Consider the following 17195-nt stretch of genomic DNA (forward strand, 5'->3'; position numbering starts at 1 on the left):
ACAATCTGGATATGCTATTTATATTGATTTGCTAGAAAAACTTCAAAAACACATATTATAAAGCACATAACACCACAATCTTAACTTCACAAAGAAACTGAAAGTACAAACTTTAACAGTATTTGTCATGGTAAATAAAAGCTGAGAAAGCTTTGTTTTTATAAACAAAATTATTTTTTTGTTAGACTTACCAATTGTGGAATTATTTCTCTGACAATATTTTTTTATTATTTTTTTAGTCTTAGGGTGACCTCAGTGAGCCAAATACACTTATGTTACTTTGGCTGCTCTCATGTTTTGGGTACAGATTACAACAACACACTAGTGAAAGTATTTAAACTAATGAGCCTATAATTTATTAACCATTTTTTAAAAATTGAATAAAGAATTTTCTAATTATCAACAATTTCTTCATCTTCTAACAGATATCACTAAAATGTTTTAAACAATAAATGTATATTTTTGTTTTAAATAAATATTCAAAATGTACAAAACATTTGCAATTGAACACAAAACATCCATGAATTCATACATTTTAAATCACTAGATGCCAACATTGTCTAATTTATGTTATCCTAATGCCAGTAAGGGACACTTGTTTGGTAGAATCACTCCCTAATAATTTTGTATACATTCATTTAGCTCTATGTATTTCATGAACATACTACTGTAGTAAGACATTAACTTTTTTTTTCACAGTTTTATTAGATATCTAACATGTTAAATATGGAAGTGAATGTACCACTTAGCAAAACTTAATTTATAATCTCAAGCTTCCCAAGAAATTTGTTGCCTTTATTAGTTTACAGACTTCTAATAATGATGTAAAATTACGAAATTCAGCCTAGGAAGTTACCTTACTACCCTTCCCTTCATTTGAAACATTATGTGCAATTACTATATGTATTACCTTACCCATTATTCTCCGACAAAGCTGTCCTTGTTTATGAACCAGTTAAAAATTAGGTGTTTCAATTCCACTTCAATTTAATCTGAATTTCTGCAAAACTTTAGCCTTTTAACACTTCTACTTCTTGTTTATTTGTGTCTTGCTGTAGATGTCAAGGAGGATGGAAAAGTCCTAAAATTAAAAATAAAATTCATAAAATAACTTCGTAGTTAAAAAAACAAAAACATAGTTCATTCATACATAAACGCCATTACGATGATTAATAACTGAATAACGTCATATTTTAAAACATTTTTCATACTTTAAGTAAAAATTATAACTAATAACATCTTATCATGACTTAGTTTAAGTTAACTTTAAGTTTAACAACTTTGCAAAATTCATAAAATATTTAACTTTTTTACAGAGCAAAGAAAATTACCTCAGCAGCTTATGTTTGAATTAATTGCGAGTAATAACATCCTCAGAGTACGGATATCATAATATATTTTACTATAAAAATTCAAATTTTCTAAAGCTAAATCCTAGAATTTTACATAAACACACACACTAAGAACAACTATAACTGTAGCACTTCTAACAACAACGTACCTCAGTAAAGCCCTTTAAATTGATCGCAGTGCCTTCTAGTAGCTTAGAAAATTATTTAATGTATAGTCTAAATATTAGTAAGAAATTAGTAAATTCTAGTATTAATATAGTCTAAATATTAGTATTAAATTAGTAAATTCTAGTATTAATATAGTCTAAATATTAGTATTAAATTAGTAAATTCTAGTATTAATATAGTCTAAATATTGTATAACTCTTATTATTCTTGACTTTGTTTAATTTGTAGGATATAGAAAGCTCCTGACGAAGCTGTAATAGCGAAATATTGAGCTAATAAAGTTACATTCTAGATGTATCAGTCGTGATTATATTTTGTTTATAGAATTGTATAACTTTGTTAATAAAGTAGATGTGCAATTTGACTAATTCTATGAGAGACAAATTGCATACCTAGCTCTTCCCTTGGTGAAAGCCCGACAGATCGGGTGAAAGTTTACAAGTGAACTCTCAGTTCATAATGGGCTTTCTTTTTGAAGCTCTTGTAAGTTGTAATGCACTTTAAATGTCTTACCTTAAAAGTTTTGCGTGTAATTTTAATGAGACTGCATTTCTTCGTCTTTTTTTCTCTTGAAAACGCGGAAACATACATAAATTGGCTAATAATGAGCAGAATCTCTGCAAGGATTTTCGGTATCGTTTATTTTCCAAGAAAATTGTTGTATGACAGGAGAAGTGGATCGGGAGTGAAGAGGTGTAGTAGTCGAGTCGAGAAACGTAGTAGAAATGGCAAAGCAATTGCGTCACTTCTTGTTCAAAGCAGCCCACTTTACAATATAGACGTGGTCAAGATTTCTTCTGTCTGAATTTGGTGCATTTAATGCATTAAATTTAATAATAGTCTTGAATTTTGCTTCTACGAAAACTATATTCTGCATCAAAAAGTAAGATACATCCTAAAAATATCTTGATTATAAAATTCTTCTCTAATTCAGGCTTAAGTGTTTATTTAATCCTAGCAGAAAATGGAAGTTAAATGGTGTGAATATGAAAAGAGAGAGAAACTTAAGCAGTGACAATATCTTTATTCTCCGCATTCTAACTGGATATTTTATTTCTGCATATTTTAGTTATTATGGGAAACATGCCACAATGATATTTGACTTGTAGAATTTTGTTGTGGTGTGAGTTTTGTTGAAACTCAACTATTTAAAATAGTTACAGCGGTAACGATATAAAAGTTACCGAATAAGATATTTTTATTTTCAATGTATGGGAAATTTAATGATATTTGGTTTGCTTTTGGGCTACTAAGCTACTTTGCTAAGTTTGGTCTGGATAGGTCAACTGATTTAGGAGGAGATACATCCACAGGCAGACGGAAAGTTTTCCTTGATATTAGATACTTACCGCACCGGTATAGCATAACATAACATAATGTTTAGAGACAACAAGGACCTATTGGTCCGTCTCGGCTGTTTCGCCCTCTAAACTAAACTAAAACTATTAATAAATAAATTTAAAATTTTTTTAAAGCCAGCCCTTATCATTTATATATGTACCAAGCTTTTTCTTAAACTAATTTACCGGCTCTAAACATCTGAAGGTAACCCATTCCAAAAGCCAACCAAAAATAGCTGAAGATGACTTACTTTGTCAAATTTATATTTGTATCTCCTAATCCTACTATTTTTGCCATTAAGTATGAAAAACAAAACAAAACATGATTCACCAACACTATCAATTCCCCTTACAATCTTAAACATCTCAATCAGGTCCCCTCTAAGTCTTCTTATTTCAAGAGAAAACAATTTCAGAGATCTTAATCTAGGCACCATTCTAGTAACCCTCCTCTGAACCCTTTCCAGCAATTCAATGACCTTCCTATGGTAAGGAGCCCAAGACTGAACACAATACTCCAAATGTGGCCTAACCAGTGACCTATACAATAAAATTATAACCTTTTTAGACTTGTATTCAATCTTTCTGTAGATACAACCTAAAATCCTATTTGCCCTACCACTAGCAACAGCAAACTGCTTCGACAGCTTAAGAGTCCGATCAGCCATTACATCAAGATCCATTTCTTTCATGACACTGTTAAGTTTATTCCTATCCAAATTAGACTTATAATTCAAATTATGATAATCCACATGCATCATCTTGCATTTATTATAATTAAAAACCATTTGCTAATAGTAGCAAGTGGCTCACATATCCAATCCTTAACTTCTTTAAAAACCCTTGGGGAAATATTTGTTTTTTCTTAAGAAACTCAGAATTAATGAAATCATATCAACAATCATATTGTTGCCATCTATCAACTGTTCAAGATGAGGGATACTGCTTAAATATTCACTAGTAAACACCGATGGAAAAGCAGAATTTAATAACCCAACCATTTCACAATCATTAGATACAAGTCTTCCTTTATCATCCTTCAAGGGTCCTACTCCCATCCTAACATTTTGTTTACTCTTAATGTATTTAGAGAAATCCTTAAAGTTAATTTTTACATTTCTGCCAACCCTTTCTCCTACATTCTTTCTGATGTCCAAATTTCCTGTTTCACCAACTTTCTTGATATTCTGTAATCTTCTAAATCTACCGTCATACCAGTTAACTTAAATGTCTTAAATTTATGGAGCTTTCTTTAATTTTATCTCTTGTACTCTTTGTGAGCCAACCAGGTTTTTTTACTTGCAACCATACTTTTCTTTCTGTAAGGAATATGTTTGCTTTGAATATTTAAGAATTTATCATTAAAACATTCCACATTTGATCAGTGTTTCCAAAAAAGCTAAGTTGCCCAATTCACAACAGATAATTCTTGTCACATCCCTTCAGAATTTTTATTTTTGAGATTTGTAACAAAAATATCATTATTCCTATCTTCATATGCAGCAAAACATCAAACCTGATAGAGCAATGATCACTTGCACTCAGATGTTACCCAGTTTCCACCCTCTCAAAAATTTATGTATTAGAAGTTAATAATAAATCTAAAATAACATTGTCTCTAGTAAGTTTCTTGACCAATTGGTGAAGAAAACCATCGTGAACAAATTTCAAAAACCTTTCTCGTTTATGGTTTGACTCTAGCATTTTCCACTCTATATACCTGAAATTAAAATCATCCATAATTTTGACCATTAACAGCTGAAATCTTAATCTCATTGTAAAGTTTCTCACTAATTTCATCGGTATCATTTGGTGGCCTGTAACAAATCCTCTCTAAAAGCCTTTTCCCTTTATATAGATTCAATCTCCTTGCTATTATCTATGATATCCTTAACTTCAACAGGATCTAACACACATTTTACATATAAAGCTACTCTCCCTTGTTTAATACTCTGTCTATTAAATAGCCTGTAACCTCATATTTTAAAGAATTTTTTGTCATAAAAATCATCTACGTATTACCGTGTTTCAGTTATTCCCATTATATAAAAATCCTCCATTCCTACCAGTGCTGTAAAGTCATCTGTTTTATTTCTTATACTTCTAGCATTACAATAATAACAATTAAGCCTACCCTTATAACTACTTCTATACTTATTTCCTATGCTAAACCTTGCTCTTATTCTTTTTGCATTTAGTTTATCATGGCCCTTACCACTGTTTAGTTCTAGTTTAAAACTTCCCTTACAGGTGAGTTAAGAACTGTAGCAAACAAGCCAAACCCTACCTTATGTAAACATAATCCATTCATTCCAAAAACTTCCTTCTTCTATTAAACTGATCCCACAAGTTCAATCAGCCAACCTACTCATCCTTACATATTAATCTAAACCTAGTATTTAGCCCCAGTGACCTCCTCGTAATTTCATCCCCACAATTAATTCTTGACAGTATCCTTGACAGAAGTTATGGCCTTTTTCTTTAAATGTCTTTATCAACCCCTTGTACTTATCAATTAGCTATTCTGACCTACCTTTCCCTACATCATTAGCCTCTATGTGCACAACAAAAACTGCATCACTGCTAGCTCCCTTTATTATATCTTTTGCTCTGACAGTTATATCCTCCACCTGCGCCCCTGAGTAGCATAATCTAATTCTTTTCTCCCTATATACCTCACAAACTATTATGTCCACATGCCTTGTCAAGGAATCACCTTTAACTATAACCTCTTTAAGTTTATCAGTCACATCCTTCTCCGACCCTTTTGTTTTCCTTCCCTCCATCTGCAGAAGCCAAGGGCTGAAATTTGTTGCTTAACAGAATAGGCTCATTACAATTGAGTTCACTACTTTTTACTCTAATAGTACTCTTTCTAACTTCCTGAAAGTCGTTGTTAGCTTATGTATTCCTCGCATGTAAAAGCTTAAGCTCCTCTTCAAATCCTGCTGTCATTTCCCACAGTCTACACTTTATCTAATGCCTCTACTTTAATTAGGATAGCCTCCAACTTCTCTTCCAACCTACAAACTATTCATACAAATTGCACATCTTCACCACTAGCTTCCTTAAAAGTACATACCAGTCCCGAGTTTCCAAATACAATCCACTCATTGTACCCATCACAAATATAAAAACTGTGAGGCTTAATAGGTATAGCACATATGTGAGGAACACTTGCACTCCAACTTTTATATTCAGGCACTCAGCTGAGCAGTACCACTTATTTAGAACTATTAAATTGCAATTACACTTACTAATGAATAACCTACATACAGAATTTAAAATAGAGAAACTGTATCAGCAGAAGACACACAAAATCATAACTTCATTCACCATAATTTGAAATATTTTGCAAAACGAATGAAATAAAGAATAGTTTTATTTTGATACTAGTTATTTAAAGGAAATGCACAGTAAATTTTCAAAACAAAATATGAAAAACTTTTAAATGTAAAAATGATTTTTAATGTTTTCTTTCATTCTTTTGCTGAATGATTATATGTGGAAGAAATATATTTAAGAACTTCCTTGAAAGTACATATGAGTATTGTTGTAACATAGTTCCTTCGCAGATGAGATCTTTTAAATTATCCATTGAAAATAATTCAACATCCAGTCCACATAACCATAATAAGTTACTTTATTTCCTCTTTTAATATTTCTATAAAACTTGAACACTTCTTAGCTGACGTAGATTTGTTGTAAGCCTATGGTACAAATGATGTTAACTAAAGTAAAACAAATAAACTTACTTGTATAAAGTAACTGTATTAGCTAACACAGTTATTGGTTCACTTTCTTTCACGTGCAAAGGAATGTACCATTTCATGAAGTCCATCTGAGTAAGATAATTGATCAAGTTTAGAACTTTGCGCTGGATACTTTTTTTCTGGTGGAACACTCTATACCTGTTAAATAAGACAGTTACCAATACTTGATAGTTGTTATGGCTTTCAGTTGGAATATTATTTAACGATGTTAAAACCGATGTTTTTAAATGGACATCAAGATGGATGAATTTTGCTCACTATTCCAACTGCTCCCTCTGAAAATGATTCAAAACTGAGCCTTGTATGACTACCATGGTACCTTTCAGTCATAATCCACTGGTTTCTCTTTTTTTCTCATGAATGTGAAGCAATTAAGGATTTTGAGGAATTTGTGTAATTGCTTCATGGTAATTTTAGAATTTAAGGTGTTTTTATTTAGAGAGTAATATAAGAAAGTAAAATGTAATACATGTGTATATAAAAAATAGCATTGAGAAACTAGGTCAATATTAAGTAGCTGGATAGTAGTGGTATTGAGAATCATAAGTCATAAAAGAGTTATAAAACAAAATGACACTACTGCCTAGCACCAGTGATTGACAGTAATTAATTACTAATGCCAACTCGTTAGTACTGTGGAAGCTACGAATAAGTTGGTGTTAACACGCAAAAGCGGTACTTTGTTGATATATTCCTTACATGATGCTAGTGTACTAGCACAAGTAAGCAGGCAACTGGGTAACTCATCATAACAGTAACCAATCACTTGAGAGTTTTGGTTATGGTTTTGGACTAGCCTGGAAAGTTGTACAAATTGACCAATAAGGTGTGAGAACTACTTGCGGGTAGTTTTGCATACTATTTGATAATTCGTAGGAACAAGAAGAAAAGTTGTTAGAGGCAGAAAGTCGGGTCTTTTCTGAGCTCTTCAAGTCTTCAGAATCTCCTCATGCCTCCTCAGCAAATTTATCAAGAAAATATTGAAGGTAACCAATCTACAGAAGTACACCTTGCCAACTATGTTGTAAGTAGAATTTCTGACTTCAAACTTCAATTAATGTAATTAATAGTAAATGTTATTCATGTTTGTATTAAAGAAATGTATTCTATATATGCATTAGTTATTAAAACGGATTAAAAGTAATAGTTAAATGCTATGAGAAGTTAATGATTAACAAATTTGGACTAATATTGTAGGTAATGTGGAAAAATTTTTAAATGTTGTTATAATTTGTTCAATGTTAGTCTTGGACTCTATTTCTATATTCTAACTGTAAAGTATCTCGAGTTAGTGACTTATGAACTCCACTCGCCACTGCAATCCTCAACTAAATAAACTTGGTGTAATCGGCAGTATAATTGAAACTCCAACAATTTTCCCTAAGGGCGTTGGCTGTTACAGCTGGTGCAGTCAACAGGATTTTTCGAGTAGCTAACAACAGGTTGGTTAGAGTAAAGAAAGTCAGCCAAAGTACTATAAGTAATGTAAGTTAGAAATAAGTAGTAAGTAAGTTAATATGGCTACTGCTGGTATAGACATGACTACAGAAGAGGGTGGTACACGCCCTAGAGACAATAGAAGAGCTGACACTAACTACAAAGCTGCGGCAGAACAACCCGCACAAGTAGGTTCATGCGGGGCTATGCGTTTAACGAGTGCTAAACCGTTATATTACTGTAGAGTATACAAGGATGTTGAGAGCTTTATTGATGCCTTACATGAAGCTGCCAGAATATCGGGCTGGACTGATGCCCAGAAGGCAGATATATTAAAATTAAGAACAGCAGGAGAATCAAAACATTATATTAGGACTTATAATGAACTACGTAAAACCACAGATTTTCAGCTTCTAGTATGTCGGCTAGTAGAGGAGTATAGGAGGCGAGAAACAACAGATGTAGTTCTAACAGCGATGTGCAACTTAAATCAGCAACGAGGCAAGTTTATCAGATTTTTAAACATAAGTTACAGGAGTTAGGTAATAGATTGCACTGGGCTTATATACACCCTAATCAGCTAATGATACAAGATACTTTAAATTCTGAATATGAACGAGGATTGTACAGTAACGCAGCTAGAGGTTATATAAACGAAGCAAATACCCCTCAAGCAACTTTGCTTGATCTGATTGAAGTAGCTACTCGAGAGGAGATACGAAAAAAAAACTGATATATAGGCCTAAACATTCTGCTGTAAACGTAGTAAACAGACCTAGCAAAGCAGATTGGCACAATAAACAAAGTAAGCCTGATGGCCTCCAGTGTTTCAACTGTGGCAAAGTTGGACATAAAGCAAAGAACTGCTTTCAAAAGCAGAAAAGAAATCAGCAAATACCATGTTTTAATTGTGGTATTACAGGCCAAATGGCACGAGATTGCCGACGCCCACAGAAAACAGAAAAGCCCCAAAGGCTGGAGCTTATAGAGGAAAGTTCCTAAAAATAATGGTTATCCTACATTCACTGTGGGGTCAAAAAACGTAATCCCTACCGGGATTACAGAGTGAAAGTAAAGGTAGTTCTGGCAGTTTGACATCAAAGATTGAGTGTCCATAGCGTTAATGAAGTGTCACCAATAGTTATAGTAGAAATAGAGATATAATATGTTGGTTATTGGTTGATACCGGCACTCAGTCTTCACTATTAAATGCAGAGCTAGTAGACAAATATCCGACACTGTTAGATAATGCTTGGAAAGAAGTTTTTCGAAGTATTTTAACTTCTATAATGGGACATTCTGTTAAAACACTAGGTAAATATAGTGTACATATGAAAGTAGGAAAGTTAGAGTAAGAACACTCATTTTACATCTGTAAGCAGATAGACTTATAAACAGATGGTATCATAGGACAAGATTTCTTAAGAACTTATGACACTGAAACATCTTTTACTTTGGGTAAGCTATGCATAGAAACAAAGATCTTAAGTTTTGAAGGACTTGAACCTTCAGACTTATGTGTAACAGTTGAGACACATGATACCTTCCCGCTGACTAAAGTTAATAATCAGACGCCTAACACTAGATTAGCAAGGCTAAGGATCAACAGTCAAAACACTGATCTCCTAGAGTGTAGTGATACACAACAAAGTCAGAGAAGTAAGAATAAGAAGTGTTCTAAAGGAAGTTCCAAAAGAAAGCCAGGAAATTGGAATACACAGAAAAACCCTAAATTCAGCAGAAGTGAAGATGGAAGTCATAAGAATAAGGTGTGTGATAGTAAGATAAAGCATAGTAAGTTAGCAAATAAGGCTTTAAAACAGGAAAATAGTAATTCAAACCTCTCAGATGACTCTACACTTATGCCTAACATAAGCAACAGAGCATCCAAACAGAAGTGTTTGAAAAAAAGAGTACCTATAAGATTAGTTAAAGTAATGTAAGTACCTGCAAGGAGTCAATTTACTGTTGAAGCTAAAGTAAATGACTTTAAGTGTAATGAATAAGTGTTAGTTGAACCTATTGAGATAGAAGAAACAGGAGTTTATATAGCTGTTTGTATTAATCCCAGAGAGACACCATGCCTATAATGGTGTTAAGTGTAAATAAAAAAAGTAACACTACCTAAGACACATAGTGGTAGGTAAGGCTAGTAGTAGAGAACAAGTAGCTGCAGTAGAACAGCATAATGTTAATAATGCTAAGAAACAGGTACAACAAAGCAGGATAGACTAGGATTCTATCTTAGGAGATATAGAACATAAACAGGGTCTGATAACATTGTTAGAAGAGTATAGAGATATTTGTATGAGAAAATGACTCTAATGGTTATAAAAATAAGGTTAAACACAAGATAGAGTTTAGTGATAATAAGTCTATAGCACAGAGACCTTATAGAGTGCCAGAAAAACATAGTGTTACGACAGCGGAAGTCATGTGACGCTGGTAACACGTAATGAGTATCTAGAAGGTTCCATAAGGCTCGAGACGCCCTCTATTTTGTATATATAAGACTGGCAAATAAATAGAGAGGTAGATAATTGAATAGCGGACAGAGAGATTGAAGATATAGACGGATAATTGAGTCAAGCGCGGTATGAAGTAAAGTGCGTGAATCGTTGGTTGAGAATTATAGCGTAAGTTTAAGTGACTGTGGAAATTAAGTGTATTGCAAAGTTGTTTTTTTGTTTGTTTGTTTGAAGTTATGCACAAAGCTACACACTGGGCTATCTGTGCCCTGCCCAACACGGGTATCGAAACCCGGATTCTAGCATTGTAAGTCCGCAGACATACCGCTGTGCCACTGGGGGGCTGCAAAGTTGTATTGAGAAAGAATAAACTAGTTTTATTTAAGAAAGGACTTGTATCGCTGAAGTTTCTCGGGAAGAATTTCTACGAAAAATTAACAAACGAACACAGACGTAACAGTGTAGAATTAAGAGAATGTGTGAAAGAGATGCTTGAACAAGGAGTAATAAAGGACAATTCTAGTCCATATGCATTTCCAGTTGTATTAGTTCCTAAGAAGGACGGAAAATTAAGGTTCTGTGTGGATTTTCGGAAAGTGAACGGAGTGACAGTCAAAGACATTTACCCGTTAACTAATATCCAAGAAACCTCAGATAGGTTAGGTAATAGAAAATACTTTTCATCTATGGATTTATAAAGTGGATATTGGCAGGTAGAGATAGAAGTAGAGAGGTTAAGGCATGTATTTAATAGATCACTGAAAGCAAATTTAAAGCTTAAACCAAGTAAATGTCAGTTCCTGAGAAAAGAAGTAGAATATCTAAGTCATTAGGTTTGTAAAAATTATGCAGTGCTTAAAACAGCCCCCCCCCCCAGTGGCACAGCGGTATGTCTGCGAACTTACAATGCTAGAATCCGGGTTTAGATACCCGTGTTGGGAAGAGCACAGATAACCCATTGTGTAGCTTTGTGCTTAATTACAAACGAACAAACAAGCCTAAAACAGTGAAAGATGTTCGTGCATTTTTAGGATTTTATAGAAGATGTATACCACATTTTGCATTATTGGCAAAACCTTTAACCGAATTAACTAAGAAAGAAATAAAACTTCAGTGGACAGATAAAAACAGGAAGCATTCGAAAAACTAAGGGAAGCTTTATTAAAAGCACCGATTCTAAGTTATCCAGATTTCAGTAAATAATTTATCTTAAGCACAGATGCTTCAGGTTTCGCTATAGGTGCAGTATTATCACAGTTAGATGAAAATGGAAAAGAATACCCTATAGCTTATCAGAGTAAACAGTTAGAAAAGGCTGCAATAAATTAATCAGTAACAGGACAAGAGTGCTTAGTTGTATGGTATGGAACTAAAACTTTTCATTGCTATCTGTATGGTAGGAATTTCCTATCATTACAGATCATGCACCATTAAGATGGTTAATGACATTAAAAGACCCCTCCTCCAGGTTAGCGAGATGGTCATTATTACTATGGAATTATTATTATGAAATAATACACAGACCAGGTAGAAAGCATTCTAATGTTGATGTTCTGAGTAGAGTTAGAGTAGGAAGTACAACAGAAACTGAAGAAAAACAGGCAATTAATATAGTAAGAGAAGTAAAAACAGAAAATATAGATGAATTGGAAGTAATTTGGGATTTAGATCATGTGATTAGTGAGCAAATGAAACATCCGGTAATAAATGCCTTACGAAACAAGTATTACAAGGAGAAGATACAGAGTACACGTTAGATTCAAATACTTTATGTAAAAGGTTAAGGATAGCAGGTAATTACAAATAGTTATACCACATGACTTAAAAACTAAAGTTATGAAAACACATCACGACACACCATTCGCAAGACACCTAGCTTTTGCTAAAACGTACAGTAGGATAAGTAAGAGATTATTTTGGATAAACATGAGGAAATATATTAAAGATTATTGTGATTCGTGCATAGAATGTCAAAAACGAGTCCACACTTTAAAAACGTTCCCTTACAAAGAATGCCGAATCTAAGACACTTTTTCAGCTAGTAGCTATGGGCATATTAGGCCCATTGCCCACGTCCTATGCAGGAAAGAAATATGTATTAGTCGAAATGGTGTATTTAAGTATTTTACACTCACAAAAAGAAACCTATCATTCTATAGGTAATTGAAGAACTTGTAGCATTTCGCCACAATTTAATTCTTCGTATTGTTAGCTGACACTAGGCAGCTGATACATAATTGAATAGAGTTGTTTAAACAACTCTATTCAAATATGTGTTAGTAGTTGCGGTCTACTTAACTAGGTTTCCTGAGGCTCTATGCTTTCCTGATCAGAAAGCAGAAACAATCGCCAAGGCGTTTGTGAATAACATAGTGGCTAGAGATGGTATACCACAGTATTTAATGATGGATAGAGGTAGTAACTTCATTTCTAAGTTAATGAAAGAAGTTTGTGACTTATTAGGTGTAAAGAAAATTGAGACAACTAGCTGCTAATGGTTTTGTAGAAAGGTTTAATAGAAATTTGTTAGACATGATCTTTAAATACTGTGAGAAGGATTAGAAAACTTGGGATGAGCAGATTCTTTTGTTATTATTAGCATATAGAAGTGCTAAAAATGAGTATACTCAAGAACGTCCATTCTTTCTATTGCATGGTAGAGATGTTATGTTACCTATGCAGGAGATACTAACTCCTAGAAAAGTTAATTATGTAGTAGACTGTGATTATAATGCAGAACTATTGCAGAGAATGCAGTTAGCATTCGAATTAGCTAACGAACATTTAACTAAAGCTGCTGAAAGTAGAGAGAAACAAGTAAATAAGAAGGCACAAGTTAGTGATATAAAGTTAGGGGACAAAGTATTGTTGTACACCCCAATAGTTAAGAAATTAAACACCAAGAAGTTAGCAAAGTTATGGAAATGTCCATTTAAAGTCCTTAAGCAAACAAATCCAGTTAAGTTTGAAATTCAAGAGATCTATGGAAAAGGTAAACAGTTAGTACATGTCAAGAGGTTAAAGAAAATAAGGGTTACAAACCTCATTAATATGAATGTGTAATAGACGAAACTAAGAAACAGGAACAATATATAAATGTTCTTGAAGAGACTGATAACTCAGGTGTGTTTGATTTGTCTGGTGATCTTGAGGAAAAATACTAGAACCAGAAACAGAAAATCCAAGGTTAGAAGAAGATGAAAGTATTGTACTAGGTGATGAAATTATAACAACAGGAGATACCCCAGCTAGCAGTGGCAACAGTGAAGGTAGTGCTCCAATAACTGGGGCTAGTACCCCAGTGACAATACAAGCTGATATATTGACCCATGACTATAGCCTCAGATCACGCAGTCCTATATCAACTCAATCGGAAGTGACCCTTACAACTAGAAGGAAACGAATGAAACTCAATCCTGAAGTAGTTGTACACAAACCTAAAAGTTACATAAATACAGTTAACACTGTATCTCGTGAAGCCAGTGTAATTGATGCTTTCAATAACATGATAGGCTATTTATGAAGTTGTAAATAATATAAGTAGGATAATATATATATGTATATGGTCGATATATGTTGCATGTATTGTACTAAGTATTATAATTATTTGTATTGTTAGTAGATATATCTATAGGTTTACCGGGATTCTTATGTTACTGATGGTAGAGATCGGGAATGGACAAAACGTAAGTATTGTTCCAGTGGAAAATAAAGTAGGTGTGGTTTTTGTTGAAGAAGGTAATTTTATATTACCTGGAGATTAATGGATAATTGTAGAAGACATACCATTTCCACAGTATGTTCGGTTATTAGTAAGTTTATGAAAAGAGTTAGTAACGTTCGAGAATTCATCTGACATAAATACTCATGTTAGTTTTGATGTAGAAAGCTCAGGAGATAGGACATTACATCACATGAGATATCAAGGAACAGCTATTTTTATAGTTAGTAAGAATCTTACAAGATGGACTGATTGAAAATTATAAAACATTAATTAGACAATATCATGATGAGATAGGTGAATTATTACTAAAATTAAAAAATATTAAAGATAACGCCCCTCAGTGGCACAGCGGTATGTCTGCGGACTTACAACGCTAGAAACCGGGTTTCGATATCCGTGGTGGGGAGAGCACAGATAACCCATTGTGTAGCTTTGTGCTTAATTCCAAACAAACAAACAATTAACAATTGCGTATCAATATCACAGAAACGAGATTCAATAAATGCGGGTGGAAATGTTTTGAAATACTTATTCGGATCCACAACCACCGATGATTTACGAGAATTAAATGAGAAGGTAGAATGACAAAGACAGGTATCTAAGGAAGTGATTCATTTAATAGGGGAACAGACAACTATAATGAATTCATTAAACCAAACAATTCAATTCCATGACCAAAATATTAGGAAAATATCTAGAGCTTTGGTGAACACTACTAATGCATTAATACACACTAGAATCAGACAAACTGAGTTACATAAAGCAGGAATTGAAATGTTAGTTTTTAACACTAGGATCCAGAATAATATGCAAAAGTTATATTTTAATGTAAGAAGTAGCAGGACAGAGTTAGCTAATTTAATACAGGCATTGTATGTAGCTGCAGATGGAGAGTTGAGTTCATACTTTCTACCCCCAAGTAAGTTAAAAAGAGTATTAGATGAAATTGAAAGGAAATAACCTCCACATTTATAGTTTGTGATCCCTATACATAGTGATCAGATTTACATGTTTTACACATAGGCTGATGTAAAGACAGTTGCAATCAGGGATAGTTTAAGAATGTTTATAGAGATACTCTTAAAGGCAATATATACAACGTTTAAACTTTACAGAATTATACCTTTACCATTAAATTTAAACCATTCCTTAGCTTTAATTACAGAAAATGAAAAACCGTATATTGCTGTTTCAAGTGATCAGCATACCTATTTCAAAGTGACAGAGGACAATATGTTAAGATGTATAGAAGGACCTGACAGAGTATGTGATCCTAATTCAGGAATAAATCCAGTACCTATTGTAACTTGTAATTATGTTATTTTTGCAGGAATTAAAAACAGAATAACTGAATTATGTGAGAAAATAATAATTATTCATAAACCATTCTATTTTTAAAAGACCAGGACCCCAGGAGCTTGGTTATTTAATGTTAAGGATAAACTCACTTTATTAGTAGTATGTCTGAACTAAAATGTACACCAATTTGATTACCACACAACAGTAGTTAAACTAAGAGATAGTGGTTACCTTAAGTTAACCATACATTGTTCAGCTTATGGCCAAGATATTACCTTGCCCTCTAGTTTTAGAAGTGAAACTAAATACATAGGAGCCCAATCAAATGTAAAGATCCCAGAATTACAAGAACTATTAACTACAAAAGAATCACAATGAATTCAGAGTATAAATGTAGAAGCAGACATTATAGAATTAACAGAAATATTAGAAAAAACTAAAAATCTACCTCCAAGAAGGTCAGGATTAAGTATTGAAGAATTTCAACAGCATGTAGATCGTTTACGAGCTACAGCTGAAAGACCGAGGTTAGACAAATGGAAAATATCTAATTCAGTGTTAGTAACCTTATGCTTAGTAGTAGTACTAGTAAGCATAACGTTATATATTAAAAGAGACAAATTGGCTTTAATAAAGTTACTAACATTAGATGGACTGTGTAATACTAAAAATAATAAATGAACAAAAACAGGCAATGAAAGATTGTCTTACTCAGAAGCTACTGAAGTAGTCGAACTGAATGACTAGGCCCCATCTAATCAGGACATAGACTGATTGTATAGTTGGTCACAAAATTGAATTGGTCTAACCAATTGATGAGGTTAGCTGTTTGTTAAGTCAAAGTAATAGACAAAATTAATATGTATAGTAAAGTTCGAGAAACAATGAAGTTAGTAGTCGATGACTGCAACTGAGAAACAATACTGATAACACAACAACAGACCAAAACGACCTACCAACAACAGTGTGACTGAAGTAAAGTGAAGTGCGTGAATAAGTGCACTAGTAAAGTGTGCAACTGAACAGAGACAGAATGTGCCATGTAGGAATCTGATGAAACAAGACTGTGTGATAGTGTTAGAAGAAACTAGATAGTAACTATATACTGTGATTACAGGAAGAGAAGAACAAAGTCAACCATAGTTGAGATTGAAGGCTTTAGACAAGGTAGAACATACATTATCAAAGAACTAGCAGTGAAGGACTCGGGGTAGATGGACATGTATTGTTTTCATATCCCATACCTAGAAAGCATACTGAATGAAGAGGATCATTGACAGGTCAATGATGCACAACCTATCTCCATGGAATCAGATGGTGAGATGGAGAGCACACTTGGTGAGACTTGATCTACCTATGTCAGGACTTATGAGAGCAATATACCAAGATTTATACAAAAGGGGAGGAGAAAGCACGAATATTAATGGATTTGATCGGTCTCCCTTGCATTAATTTAGAAGACTATGGTTGTCTCCTTTGGAGACAATTGGACTTTTCAGGTTCAAATAGAGTCCATTGTGCATATTATCGATACCCCGAGAAACACTGTGCATCCTAGAAAACCTATATCTTGTACAAATGGATAGTGAATAGCGAGTGACGGATTTTTTGCCACTTTGTTTGTTTTGTTTTTG

General features: G+C 33.4%; 1 protein-coding gene across 2 annotated transcripts in view; it reads left to right on the forward strand.

Moving 5' to 3' along the window:
- Positions 1–2238: 2238 nt before the first annotated feature.
- The window catches only part of LOC106473038 (proton-coupled amino acid transporter 1-like), a 51135-nt gene continuing 36178 nt past the window's right edge, over positions 2239–17195 (forward strand). The window contains exon 1 of one of the 2 annotated variants that reach the window (XM_013933715.2): positions 2239–2403. The gene's annotated coding sequence lies outside the window, so the exon portion shown is untranslated. Of the gene's footprint in view, positions 2404–7523; positions 7658–17195 lie in introns of those variants that run through there. The other variant, XM_022401548.1, reaches the window with a different exon arrangement.

This window comes from Limulus polyphemus, unplaced genomic scaffold, assembly GCF_000517525.1.
Source record: "Limulus polyphemus unplaced genomic scaffold, Limulus_polyphemus-2.1.2 Scaffold5834, whole genome shotgun sequence".
Lineage (NCBI taxonomy): Eukaryota > Metazoa > Arthropoda > Merostomata > Xiphosura > Limulidae > Limulus > Limulus polyphemus.